This window comes from Myodes glareolus, chromosome X (assembly GCF_982192425.1).
Source record: "Myodes glareolus chromosome X, mMyoGla1.1, whole genome shotgun sequence".
Taxonomy (NCBI): Eukaryota; Metazoa; Chordata; class Mammalia; order Rodentia; family Cricetidae; genus Myodes; species Myodes glareolus.
The window spans coordinates 125,634,797-125,649,879 of NC_142053.1; the positions used below are offsets into that span (position 1 = coordinate 125,634,797).

The window sequence follows — 15,083 nt, forward strand, 5'->3', positions numbered from 1 at the left end:
CACCCGTCTTGACTCTGTGGCATGTCTAATGTAGCTATCCACTTCATAAACCTTCCATCCCACAGGTCTGTCCTGTGAAAACCCTTCCACACTCCCCTCAGGTGAGGAGGGAGGAGCTGTCTTCTATTTCCAGGGTACTGCTACTTAAACTCTAGTATCATTCTCCTCACACACACCAGAGTGGGGGCATCTTCCTGCAAGGATGTGGTCTAAATCATACCCAGTTCTCCTCTGGATCCTGTCCCTACAGATGAGCTACTCACCTGGAACTTCAAACAAGCTTACTTATTCAGTGACTGAAAGATGGTGATTCAAAGTACTTGGTCAATGGTAATAGTAGGTGGCTGTTAATTGTTGCAATTACTTGTGCAGTAGAAGTGGTTCAGGAAGGTGACCAGACAAGAGAATTACAACCTCTATAATCAAATTCTTTCAGTCAAACTGAGAGGAGAACTGCATCTTTCATCTCATCCCTAACTCTGGAGCTCTTACTAAAAGAGGATATAGGGGCTGGAGAGATGGCTCAGAGGTTAAGAGCACTTCCTGCTCTTGCAGAGAACCCAGGTTCAATTCCCAAACCCAACATGGTAACTCACATCTGTGTCTTCAGTTCTTAGGGAATCTGATGTCCTCTTCTGGCCTCTGTGGGCACCACATGCATGTGATGCACATACATACACAAGATACAAACAAACAAAACAGTCATACACATAAAGATAAAAATAATTTTTAAGAGAGGATACAAACTTCTGTAGTACAAGCCAACTAATCTCGTATAGTCTCTCGGGCTCAGATCTGGCCTCAGAGAAGAATTGTACCCATCAATCCATATGCCCAGGGGCCAGTGCACACAGTTAGCCCCTCAAACATGGGTTAATTCGAAGGCTGGTGAGCAAATTCAGGCTGACTAATTGGGCACATGAGTCTGTAGCTACAATGCAGATGCCTCCCAGTACAAGAGCAGGAAGGCAGATTCTCACCTGATTGAAGTACTAGCTCATTGCCCAAGCATTCCAATTTGCTCTCTACTTTTTCCATGTGTCCCTCTTTTGTCTGGCCCTGGCAGCCCTGCACAGACTTGTTGGCAGCATCTGTGACCCTCAGTTGTCTTTTTCTGTCAGGTTAACCAAGCAGAAGCATCTCCACCAGACAGTACCCTAGGTGCCTTTTCCCATCCCTTCAGCTCTCGTTTTTACTGAATGCCATGGTGTCCTCCATGTGCCTAGAGAGCTCTTCTTCACCCTCTCCTCTCCAGATGCTCCCTTTGCCTGGAAAGCCCCAGATATCCACTTGGCTGACTCCTCCTTCACACTGATGTCAGAAAATAGTTTTCTCCTTGCTGGTTGTTCTGGTCACTCTGCTACGGATTCCAACCTGCAGCTCACTCACTTCCTACCAAAACTTTCCATCCCGTTACCACAGTTGGTACAGTTTTTCTTTTTCCTTCTTTCTTTTTCTTTAAATTACATTTTTAAAATTGATTTTGAGTCTGTGTCTCTATGCAGGTGGGTGCTTGCGCACATGCACGCGCTGCACGTGTCTGTGTCTCTATGCAGGTGGGTGCTTGCGCAAATGCACGCGCTGCACGTGGAGACCAGAAGGCAACTTTTACAGCCAGTTCTCTCCTTCCACCATTTGGGTCCTGGGCATCAAACTCAGCTCATGAGACTTGGTTAAGCCATCTTGCTGGCCTCTTTTCTGTTCTCAGTTCCTGCATCCCTACTCAACTGTACTGTGCAGCTTGCCAGGGAGTTTGTCATCTGTCACCTTCCACTTTTGTGGAAGTCCCCATTTGGGGACTGAATGCTCAGGGATTTCTTTCCTTTTCTCCAGTTTTCTTTTTTTGTTAACATTTGAATTAGCCTGCTGAAAAACTCTCATATTTTGAAGTATGAGCTTGTTTTCTTCCACAAGACACATTGATGTTTTTTTTTAAGCTCTCAGATTGCATCTATATAGCAACAAGCAGATATTTTTAACACTTAGCAATACTCTAACAAAAAAAACCTCATGTGGGTCTCTCTTTCTTTAGGTCCAAGAAAGCTTTTCTGAAATATTTACTTTTTTGTTTGTCTGTTATAAGGATACTTTTTACTTTATTTTTAACTGAAAATAATGTTTACACAATATATTCTTATCATGGTTTCCCTTCCCCAACTCCTTCCATCTCATCCCTATCCACCAACTCTATGCCTTCTCTCTCTCTCTTTTAAAAACATCAGGCAAACGGCAAAACAAAACATAATTTTTAAAAACATAACAGAGAAAGCACAAGAAACACACACATTAATGCATACATACATGTATTCATACGCACGCACACACACACACACACACACACAAACCCATAAAAATGCAAAATTGGAAACTAGAATATACAAGCAAAAGGTCACTAAGATGAAAAAATCCCCAAATAAAGTGATATGAGACAAAAAAATATCTACAAAAACACCACGAGTTCATTTTGTGTTAGCCATCTACTGCTTGGCAGGGGACCTGCCCTGTATGACTAATATACTATGAGACTCCATTAGAGAAAACTAATTTTTCCTTTGCAACTGGATGTCAATTGGTGATAGCTTCTCAGTTAGCGATGGGGTCTGTGTCCACTTGCCCCTCTCAGCACTGGGGCCTTCACTGGCTTGGACCTGTGCAGGTCCCCAGCCTGGGGATTTCTGTCTGATTACGAAAATGTAAGGCATAGGATAAGCATATGTGCCAGAAAGGGATGTGCCTGTCTGCATCCCCACTAGACTAAGAGCCTGGGGGCAATCTCTTTCCCCTTGGTGGTGCTGCCTCATCTGTCTGTCTGCTGCTGCCTCACCCTCTGCCAGTGACAGCTTCTAGGAACCTGCGAAGGACACCTGCCTTTGTTTCCAACTACAGGTTCTTACTTTCAAGAAATCTAATTTATTTAGTATTGTGGCTTTGTTCTGGGCCCTCAAGTTACGTTTTGATGTGTTAAATTGTGAACACACTGTAGTGGTTACGAAATCCTTAGGAGGAGGATGTGACGCTCATAGCTGGGCCGATGTGGGAGACTTTTCTGTGTTTCTGGACAGTTTGTCAGATCAGAACATCTGGAGAGGGTCACAGACCCTCATGTCTGGTGATGTGATCACCAAATGGCTCAGACCTTTCAAGACATGAGATACAGAATCAAAGACAGACCAGGCTTCACTCTGGGATGTTGATTTCCCATTAGCTCAGAAAACGTCATATTATAAACAAAGACTCTCAAATATACTCCCACTATTGGTCACTACTCCCCCAAATATCCCAATGACATACAGTAACCAAATACCAACACAGGAAACTATAACTCAGATGCCTCCAAACTTTGAACTAAATAATGTTATGTATTGTTATAGTGTGTGTGTGTGTGTGTGTGTGTGTGTGTGTGTGTGTGTGTTGTGCATTGGCACATATGTGTCACAGAGTTACTTTGTAGAAAGAAGTTACTTTGTAGAGTCAGTTCCCTTTTTCCCACCTTTATGTAGGTTCTGGGTACTGAATCCAGCTCATAATATTTATGCAGTAAGTACTTTTACCAGTTGAACCATGCTCCCAATTTACTCAGTTCATCTTGTCTTTTTCACCTTCCTATGTAAATCCATGCATGTCTCTCTTAGGGCTCTCTTTGTTGTCTATGTTTTCTGGGGTTGTGGATTGTAGACTGGTTTTTCTTTGCTTTATGACTAAAAACAACTTATAAGTGAATATATATTATATTTATCTTTCTAGGTCTGGGTTACCTCACTCAATACGGTTTTTTTTGCCTGCAAATTTCAAGATGTTATTATATTTTTTTACCCCTGTGTAGTACTGTATTGTGTAAATATACCACATTTTCTTTATCCATTCTTCAGTTGAGGGGCACCTAGGTTGTTTCCAGGTTCTGACTATTACAAATAATGCTGCTATGAACATAGCTAAGCACATGTTCCTGTAATATGATTGAGCGTCTTTTGAGTATATACCCAATAGAGGTATTGCTGGGTCTTGAGGTAGACTGTTTCCTAATTTTCTGAGCAATCGCCATACTAATTTCCAAAGTAGCTGTACAAGTTTGTATTCCCACTAGCAATGGAGGAGCCTTCCCTTTACCCCCACATTCTCTCCAGCACAAGCTGTCATCAGTGTTTTTGATCTTGGCCATTCTGACAAGTATAAGATGGAATCTCAGAGTTGTTTTGATTTGCATTTCTCTGATAGCTAAGGAGCATTTTCTTAAGTGTATTTTAGCTCTTTGAGATTCATCTATTGAGAGTTCCCTGTTTAGGTCTGTGCCCCATGTTTAATTGGATTATTTGCCAGAAAAATTCTTAACTGCATCCTAAATATTTATCCTTATACTCAAAGAAAGTCCAGCTCCAGGAAGCTTGTCTTTGCAACAGAGACCACTACAGAAGCCATACCTGGTCAAAATGCAGAGAACAGCTGATCAATCACAAAGTGCCCAGCCCCAACTCTAACACATTCCTCACAACTAAAAAAAGACAACAATGAGGAATCAAGGGAAGAAAGGTTGTAAGAGCCAGAGAACTGGGAAGTCTGCTGAAAGATTGTATCTCCTAGAAAAGACAGGGAAGCATCACCCCCAATGCATCAACAATAGGGCTGTACAAATAAAACATGAAAAAGTACAATATTGATAGGCATGCTGACATGGAAGGGGGAAATCTCAAAGGGCCCCATCTCTAGACAAAGAAATGCAGACAACTAAGGACCTCTGAGAGAGGAAGAATTCGATTTCCCAAGGAATGAGCCCCCAATTGGCTATCCAATTTCCAAGTGCTCAGCTCTGAAACATACATACAAGTAACACTAAACAAACTCAGCAGTGTGTGTGTGTGTGTGTGTGTGTGTGTGTGTGTGTGTGTGTGTGTGAATTAAATAAAAAGAGGCTATGAATTTGAGAAGAAGCCAGGAGGGGGACATAGGGGAGATTAGAAGGAGGAAAGGGAAGGGAATGGTGTGATAATATTTTAGTTAAAAAATAAGATGAGTTCTTTCATTCTAGTATCTCCTGACTTACTCTTATTCCAACCTTAATATGCCTGCAGGAGTCCCTCTTACTCCCTTGCCTCCACCTCAGGGTGACTCCACCTGTTGGTGTGAACCCAGGGTCCCCCTAGCCAGTTTCTGCTACCTTCTCAGCCATCCCTTCTAGCTCAATCCCATTCTTTTGGGTCACCCGCCAACTTGCAGAAACATTTTCTACCAGGGACCCTCAGGGACCACACTGGGTTGGGACTCAGGCAGGCATTTTATTTTTCATTCTCTCATGCAATACATCCCAAACGAAGTTTCCCCTCCTTCCACTCCTTCCACTCCTCCCTGTCCCCACCTCCTTTCTCCCCAAGATCCACTCCTGGGTTTGTATCTAGTCTTACTGTATCTTGCTAGGCTGTGTTTAGTTGATGTCCCTGGGAAGTAGGCGATTTTCACTCTCCTTCTCGTCATGCGTTCCCGTCTCTCCAGAAATACCCTCATGCCCACTGCAGCCTGACTGCCGGGGCTCTTCCTTCCACTCACCTTCATTCTCTGAGGACTCTGCCTCTTGAGTGTGGACCCAGGGTCTCCCTAGCTCTTTCCCACAGCCCCCTCAGTAATTTCTCCTAGACCATTGTCATTTCTTTGTGTCACCTGCCAACACACAGAAACATTCTCTACCAGGAACCCATAGTCACTACACTTGGCTAGGATCCAGAGTAGGACACCAGCAAAAGAACAAACACCCACCCAGTAAAGACAAGACCAGATATGTACTCTAAGGAACACCTCAAGCATCAAATTCCAGATACCTAGATCCCGTTGGCTTCTGTTTCCTTTCTGGTCTTCTTATCTGTGTGGCCTGTGGTTGAGCAGGGAGTCTCTGCTCAAGCTGGGGGCAGGGGCTAAGACAAGGTGAAAATGAGGGGAGAGAGATTGGGGATAGGGAGGGAGTATTGTGAGAGAGGGGAGGTTCATGGGTTAGAGGCCAACCTGGCATCTGGTTGAGCTGGGGTTTCTTGTCAGAGATGGAGTAGGGTCTTGGATATGGTGAAGAGGGGGGAAAGGAGGATTGGGGATAGTGTCAGGAGGAGACACTGAGAAAGTGGAGGTCAGTGAGCAGGGGGACTATCTGGAATTCTGGGAGTCGGAGGTGTGGCCTCTAGTACAGCAGGGAATCTCTCTCTGAGTTTGCTTACTTGTTCTTCTGACTGATGTGGCCTGCATTTGAACAGGGAATATCTGCCTGAGTTGGGGATGGGAACACGGCAATGGAGGTAGGGAGTGGGAATACATGGATTTCCCTGGGAAGGAGAAATAGAATAGATTTTGCAGGTGGACTGAGGATGGGTGGGGACAGGAACAGAAGAGATCAGGTGGGGGAAACTCCCTGGCATCTATGAGGGTGGCCCCAGAGAGAACCCTTAGCAATGGGGGATATGGAGCCTGAACAGGACATCTTCTGTAACCAGGTAAGGATATCAGTGATGGAACTGGGACACCAAACCTGTCACAAAGCTTTCAACCTGCAATTTGTCCTGCCTATAAGATGTCCTGGGGTAAAGGTAACACAGAACTTGTAGGAGTGGCCAACCAATGATTGGTCCAGCCTGAGACCCATGCCATGAGAGGCAACCCACCCCTGACACTGTCTGAAGGGCCAGGAACTAGAAGCTAGATGGCCTAGAGACCTGGGATAGGATCAAACACAACTGACCAAAAAGAAAAAGTCAATGAAATGGTTCCTAATGCTATTCTGCTATACTCATAGACTGTGCCTAGCCCAATTGTCATCAGCCAGCAACTGATGGGAGCAGATGCAGAGACCCCCAGCAAAACATTAGGTGGAGCTCAGGGTACTCTACAGAAAAGTGAGAGGAAAGACTGTAGGAGCCAGAGAGGTCAAGGGCATCAGCAGAACATGGCCCACAGAATATACTAAACAGGACTCATAAGGGCTCATAGAGACTGAGGTGACAACTACAGATCCTGCATGGGCCTGTGCTAGGTCCTCTGCATATATGTTATGATTGTGTAGCTTGATGTTCTTATGAAACTCCTAACAGTGCAAATGAGAGGTGTCTCCGACTCTTTTGTCTGCTCTTGGGACCTTTTTCTTCCTACTGGGCTGCCTTGTCCAGCCTTGATATGAGGGTTTGTGCCTAGTCTTATTGCAACTTGTTATGCAATATTTCAGTTGATATCCTGGGATGCCTGCTGTTTTCTGAACAGAAATGGAGGAGGAGCGGATCTTAGGGAAAGGGTAGGTGGAGGGGGAGGACTGGGAAGAATGGTGGGAGAGAAACTGTGGTGGGGATGTATTGGATGAGAGAAGAATAAATAAATAAAATAAAAATGTTTGTAGGTAAAAAATGAATAGGTAAGACAAAATATTGCTTAATCAAAACAAAGGTCAAGGCACAAGACATCTGGGGAAGCTGGGACACTATAAAAAGACCAAACTTACAAGTGTGTTTAGAGGAATGAGAGGGAATCCAAGTAGAAAGCACAGAAAATATTTTCAACAAAATCATAAAAGAAAATTTTTCTAGCCTAAAGAAGGAGATGTCTAACAAGGTACAAGAAGCATACAGAACACAAAATAGACAGGACCAGAAAAATAAGTTCACTCAGCACATAATAATCAAAACACTAAATGTACAAAACAAAGAAAGGATATTAAAAGCTGCAAGGGAAAAAGATCAAATCATGTATAAAGGCAAACCTATTAGAATAACACCTGACTTCTCAATGGAGGCTCTGAACCCAAGGGCACCAAACCCAAGGGCACCCACATTTGTAAAAGAAACACAACTACAGCTTAAATCACACATTGACCCTCACCCACTGTTACTGGTAGACTTTGATACCCAATACCCGACTCATTCCAATAGACTGGTCATCTAGACAAAATAAACAAATAAATCGTGGCATTAGACAATATAAATCAAAGAACACCTAAACAGACACCTAAAGAACATTCAAAACACAAAAGAATATACTTTCTTCTAGCAGCCCATGGAACATATGAAAAACTAACCACATATTAGGACACAAAGCAGGTCTCAACACATATATTTTAAAAAATTGAAATTATACCCATAATGATAGCCATACCACAAGAAGAGTGGACACAGCAGAAAGTATACAAACTCACAAAAACTGAAAAAAACTCATCACTGAGTGAAAATTGTGTTAAGACAGAAATGAAGAAAGAAATTAAAAACATTTTTGATTGAATGAAAATGAAAACACAATATACCCAAACCTTAAGGACAAAGTGAAGTAAGTTCTAAGAGTAAAATTCATATCACTAAGTGCTTATATTTAAAAAAACTGGAGAGATCCCATATTAATAACTTAATGACATATTTGAAAGCTCTAGAAGAACAAGAGGAAATAAACTCCAAAAAGATTAGATGGAAAGAAAAAAAATCAAACTCAGAACTGAACTCAAAGAAATAGGAAAAATACATGAAATATAAACATACTGAACGACAAAACCTACGTGGTCATCTACCTCATTAGATGTAGAAAGGGCCTCTGATAAAGTCCAACACCCCTTCATGGTAGAGGTCCTGGAAATATTAGGGAAACAAGGGACATACCGCAATATAAAAAGCAGTGTCCAGCAAGCTCATGGCCAGCATCAACATAAATAAAGGCAAGCCAAGGAAGTTCACTTTTTCCACATCTATTTGTATCTGTTCTCCGTATCTAAACAGAGGAAACTCAAATGGCTGAGAAGCACTGAAAGAAATGTTCAACATTCTGAATCCATCAGGGAAATGAAAATCAAAGCTACTTTGAAATTTCATCTTACACCTGCCAAAATGGCTAAGATTAATAACACAAGTGATAGCTCATTTAGTGAGGATGTGGAGTAAGGGAAACACTCGCACAATGCTGGGAGTGTAACTTGTACAGTCACTATGGAAATCAGTGTGGCAGTTCCTCAGGAAGAAAGGAAATGACCTACCTTGAGATCCAGCTATACAACTCTCTGGCATATACCCAAAGGATGCTTCATCCTTCCACAGAGACACTTGTTTAACCATATCCATTGATGCTCTATTTATAATAGTCAGAAACTGGGAACAATCTAGATGAATAGATTTTTAAATGTGGGACATTTACACAATGGAATATTACTCAGCCATTTTTTTAAAAAATGAAATCATGGAAGTCACACATAAATGCAAAGAACTAGAAAAAATATTCTGAGTGAGGTAACTCAAACCCAGAAAGACAACTATGGCATGTAATCACTTATATGTGGAAATTAGCTGTTAAGTCAATGATAACCAAGCTATACTCTAGAGAACTGCAGAGGTTATACATAAAGTAAAGGACTGGGGTAAGGAGCAAATAGATTTCCCTAGTAAAGGGAAATAAAATAGATAGTTATGGATGGGTGATGGTTGCTGGAAAGAGGGATCAAGTTGACTAGGGCAGAAGCAAGTGGGATGAAGAAGGAAATACAGGGAGGGACAGCTAAAATTAAGGGCCATTTGTGGAGTAGCTTGGAAAGCTAATAGAGTAGAAGCTTTCATATATATATATATATATATATATATATATATATATATATATACATATATGAAAGTGATCTAAATGAAATTGCCAAATAATGAAGGAGACAGAGCAGCAGCTGGATATCTCATCACCAAATGAAGCTTCCAGTCCCAGGATTGGATTACATCTAATTAAGTTGTTGGTCAAGGGGGTCCCATGGGAATCACCAAACAACCCAGACTGGTGACAAGACTACAGGTTACTCTCCAAACTGCCAGCAAGGTCCTATTGATGAAGACAACACTTGACACTACTCATTGAACATGGAGAAGCTGAGCTCGTGCCTATATAGAATCTTCACCCCTACATTCTAGTGACTTTCATGCAGGAAGGTATTCTGTACACCTCCAAAGGAACAACATAAACATCAATGCAGCTACAAAGCCTTTGATCTACAACAGTGCCCTGCTTGTATGATAGGCTAGTGCAGTAAGCACAAAACTTGTGGGAGTCACCAATATCTGATTTGACTTAAGGCCCACTCCACAGTTAGAACCCACATGCAACAATGCTTGGGGGACCAAGAACCTGAGACTAGACAGTCCAGAAACCTGGGGTAGAATCAAAAACTATGGTTGTACTAAAGGGAAGTAGCAATAAAATGATTCCTAAAGACATTATGCTATACTCAGACCAATGCCTTTCTCAGCCATCATAAGAGAAGCTTCCTACTGCAGCAGATGGGGAACAAATACAAAAAAAAATGCAGGCAAACATTATACAGAGTGGGAGACCTTGGAACACACAGTCCTAAATGGAATGTCTCTATCAAATCCCTCCCCTCGGGGCTCAGTGAACCTTGCAGAAGGGGAAACAAAAAGATTGTAAGAGCCAGAAGGAATGGAGGACACCAGAAAAATGAGGCCCTCTAAAACAACCAAGCAAAGCTCATGTAACTCAGAGACTATGGCAGCATACACAGGGCTCACATGAGTCTACACCAGGTCCTCTGCATATATATTGTGGCTTCCAGTTGAATGTTTTAATGGGATTCCTGAGTGTGGAAATGAGTGTGTCCCTGAATCTCGCGCCTTATCCAGGACTCTTTTCCTTATGATTTTCTATTTTGTTCAATTCCAATGTGTTAATTCTTTCTTTTAATTTATCTTATTTTGTTTCATTTTATCTCGTTTTACTTTATTATTATTATCCCTTAGAAACCTGTATTTTTCTAATTAGAGACAAAAAGGGAACGGACCCAGATGGGAAAGGAACTGAGAGGAGTAGAGGGGAAACCTTAATTGGGTTATATTAGATGAGAAAAAAATCTATTTTCAATAAAAGGGAAAAATATTATCCACTATTATCAAGTTGACTTCATCCCAAAGATACAAGGATGGTTCAACATGCATAAATCAATAAATGTAACCCATTACATAAACAGACTAAAAGACAAAACCACATGATCACCTTATTGGATGGATAAAAGAACTATGACAGCATCCTACATCCCTTCATAACAGCCTTAGAGAGACTGAGAATACAATGGACATACCTCAACATAATAAAGGGAGTTTACAGCAAGCCCATAGCCAACATCATGCTAAATGGAGAGCTCAAGGCATTTCTGCTAAAATCATAAGCAAAACAAGAATGTCCACTCTCTGCACACCTGTTGGATATACTACTAGAAGTCTTAGCTAGAGCCATTGCACAGCTGAAAGAAATCAAGGGATACAAACTGGAAAGAAAGAAGTCAAAGTATCTTTATTTGAGGAAGATACCATTTTACATATAAAGGACCCAAAAGACTCTACCAGGAAACTTCTACAGCTGATAAACACTTTCAGAAAACTAGTAGGGTACAAAATTAACACATAAAAATCAGTAATCCTCCTATATAAATATTAAACACAAACTGAGAAAGAAAACAGAAAAAAAATGGTGCTTTTCACAAAAGCCTCAAAAAATAATATATCTTGGGACAACTCTAATCAAGCAATGAAAGACTTATATAATAAAAACTTTAAGACACTGAAACAAATTGAATAAGACACCTGAAGATGATCTTCCATGATCATGGATCAATAGAATTAATAATGTAAAAATGGCCATCCTACCAAAAGCAATCTAGAGATTCAATGTAATCGTCATCAATATTTCAACACATGTCTTCACAGATATTTTTTTAAAAAATCTTCATCTGCTCCCATGCTGAGGGGATCCGGAGGGGTGAGTGAGTGGTCGCGCAGGACGGTTTTGGGGAACTGAGTCCAGGCCCCCTCCAATTTCCTAAGCTTTTATGGCTGTCCAGTGGGGTGCGTTCCCAGCTGCTGGCTTTCTTTACCCCATTTCCCCTGCCCGCAAGCACTCCTTTTCATCTGTGGGGTCCTGGGATCCCCCAGCACAGCCTGCTTCAGGGCGGAGGGGATCTGAGAGCCTGCTCCAGTGCTGAGGGGACCTAAGAGAGGGCAGACCAAGAAAAACGCCCAAGTATACAGGCAGCCACAACGAAGATTGGACCAAGACGCCTTATGAAAATGATGGAGACCCTTAAATAGGAAGTGAAAAACTCCCTTAAAGAAATGGAAGAATTTAATAAACTCTGAAAAAAAATAAAACAAAAAAAGAAATAAAAGGAAACTGGAAAAAAAGAAATGGAAGAGAAGACAAACAAAAAGTTAGAAGAAATTAATAAATCCCTCAAAGATACCCAAGAAAACCGAGAAAAAGCAATCAAACAGGTAAAGGAAACAGTTCAAGACTTGAAGACCGAAATGTAGGTAATAAAGAAAACACAAACAGAGAGATGGCTGGATATGGAAAATCTGGGTAAATGAACAGGAAATACAGAGACAAGTATAACCAACAGAATACAAGAGATAAAAGAAAGAATCTCAGGCACTGAGGATACTATAGAGGAAATAGACTCATTGATCCAAGAAAACAGCAAATTCAACATACCCAAATCTATGGGACACTATGAAAGCAATGTTAAGAGGAAAGTTCATGGCACTAAGTGCACACATAAAGAAAACGGAGAAAGCTTACTTTAGAGACTTAACAGCATACGTGAAAGCTATAGAAAAAAAGAAGCAGACTCACCCAGGAGGAGTAGAAGACTGGAAATAATCAAACTGAGGGTTGAGAAATCGACAAAATAGAAACACAGAAAACAATCCAAGCAATCAATGAAACAAAGATCTGGTTCTTTGAGAAAATCAACAATATTGACAAATCCCTAGCCAAACTAATCAAAAGGCATGAAGAGAACATGCAAATTAACAAGATCAGAAATGAAAAGGGGGACATAACAACAGACATTGACGAAATTCAGAGAATCATTAGGTCTTACTACAAAAGCTCGTATGCCACAAAATTGGAAAATGTAAAAAATGGACAATTTTTAGATAAATACCATATACCAAAATTAAATCAAGATCAGGTGAACAATTTTGATGGAGGAGGGTTATCTGTCTATTGTGTTATTTTCATTGGTCAATAAAGAGACTGCCTTGGCCCCTTGATAGGACAGAAAATTAGGTAGGCAGAGAAAACAGAACAGAATACTGGGAAGAGGGCGATGAGGCAGACGCCATGGAGCCAGCCACCAGGTCAGACATGCTGAATCTTTTCCGGTAAGCCACTACCTCGTGGTGCTACCACGAGATTATTAGAAATGGGTTAATATCAAGATATGAGAGTTAGTCAGTAACTAACTCTCTAGAGATAATGGGCCAGGCAGTGTTTAAATGAATATAACTTGTGTGTTATTATTTCTGGGGCTAAGCTAGCTGTGCGGGAGCCGGGCAGGATGAAAAGCAGGCCTGCCCGCAGCCCCTCACTACACAATTTAAATAGACCTATAAGTCACAAGGAAATAGAAGCTGTTATCAAAAACCTCCCTACCAAAAAAAAGCCCAGGACAAGATGGTTTTAGTGCTGAACTCTACCAGAACTTCCAAGAAGAGCTGATACCTATACTCATTAATGTATTCCACATAATAGAAACAGAAGAGCCATTGCCAAACTCTTTTTATGAAGCTACAGTTACCCTGATACCAAAACCACACAAAGACTCAACCAAGAAAGAGAATTACAGACCAATCTCACTCATGAACATCAATGCAAAAATTCTCAATAAAATACTGGCAAACCAAATCCAAGAACACATCAAGTAGGCTTCATCCGAGAGACGCAGGACTGGTTTAACATATGAAAATCTATCAATGTAATCCATCATATAAATACACTGAAAGAAAAAACCATATGATCATTTCATTCGATGCCAAAAAAGCATTTGACAAAATTCAACATCCCTTTATGATAAAGGTCTTGGAGAGATTAGGGATACAAGGATCATACCTAAATATAATAAAAGCAATATACAGCAAGATGACAGCTAACATCAAATTAAATGGAGAGAAACTCAAAGCGATTACACTAAAATCAGGAACAAGACAAGGCTGTCCCCTCTCTCCATATCTCTTGTATATAGTGCTTGAAGTTCTAGCAATAGCAATAAGACAACATAAGGATATCAAGGGGATTCGGATTGAAAAGAAAGAAGTCAAACTTTCATTATTTGCAAATGATATGATAGAGTACATAAGTGACCCCAAAAACTCTACCAGAGAACTCCTACAGCTGATAAATACCTTCAGTGATGTGGCAGGATACAAGATCAACTCAAAAAAAATCAGTAGTCCTCCTATACACAAAGGATAAAGAAGCAGAGAAGGAAATCAGAGAAACATCACTTTTCAAAATAGCCACAAAATAGCATAAAGTATCTTGGGGTAACTCTAACCAAGGAAGTGAAAGATCTATTTGACAAGAACCTTAAGTCTTTGAAGAAAGAAATTGAAGAGGATACCAGAAAATGGAAGGATCTTCCATGCTCTTGGATTGGGAAGATCAACATAGTAAAAATGGCAATTCTACCAAAGGTAATCTATAGATTCAATGCAATCCCCATCAAAATCCCAACAAAATTCTTCACAGACCTTGAGAGAACAATAATCAATTTTATATGAAAAAACAAAAAATCCAGGATAACCAAAACAATCCTATACAATAAAGGAACTTCCGGAGGCATTACCATCCCTGACTTCAAACTCCATTACAGAGCTACAGTAATGAAAACAGTTTGGTATTGGCATAAAAACAGAGACGCTGATCAATGAAATCGAATCGAAGACCCGGACATAATACATAAACCTATGAACACCTAATTTTTGACAAAGAAGCTAAAATTATACAATTGAAGAAAGAAAGTATCTTTAACAAATGGTGCTGGCATAACTGGATGTCGACATGTAGAAGAATGAAAATAAATCCATATCTATCACCATGCACAAAACTCAAGTTCAACTGGATTAAAGACCTCAATATAAATCCAACCACACTGAATCTGATAGAAAAGAAAGTGGGAAGTCGTCTTCAATGCATGGGCACAGGAGACCACCTCCCATGTATAACCCCAGCAGCACAGACAATAAGAGCAACAGTGAATAAATGGGACCTCCTGAGACTGAGAACCTTCTGTAAAACAAAGGACACTATCATTAAGA

General features: G+C 40.8%; 1 protein-coding gene across 3 annotated transcripts in view; it reads right to left on the reverse strand.

The window, feature by feature from the left end:
- LOC125405249 (protein FAM156A/FAM156B-like) overlaps positions 1-15,083 on the reverse strand; it is a 45,968-nt gene that overhangs the window by 22,111 nt on the left and 8,774 nt on the right. The window contains exon 3 of one of the 3 annotated variants that reach the window (XM_087903198.1): positions 597-642. The exons of the other annotated variants lie outside the window; for them this stretch is intronic. The gene's annotated coding sequence lies outside the window, so the exon portion shown is untranslated. The remainder of the gene's footprint in view (positions 1-596; positions 643-15,083) is intronic. 3 annotated transcript variants of the gene reach the window in all.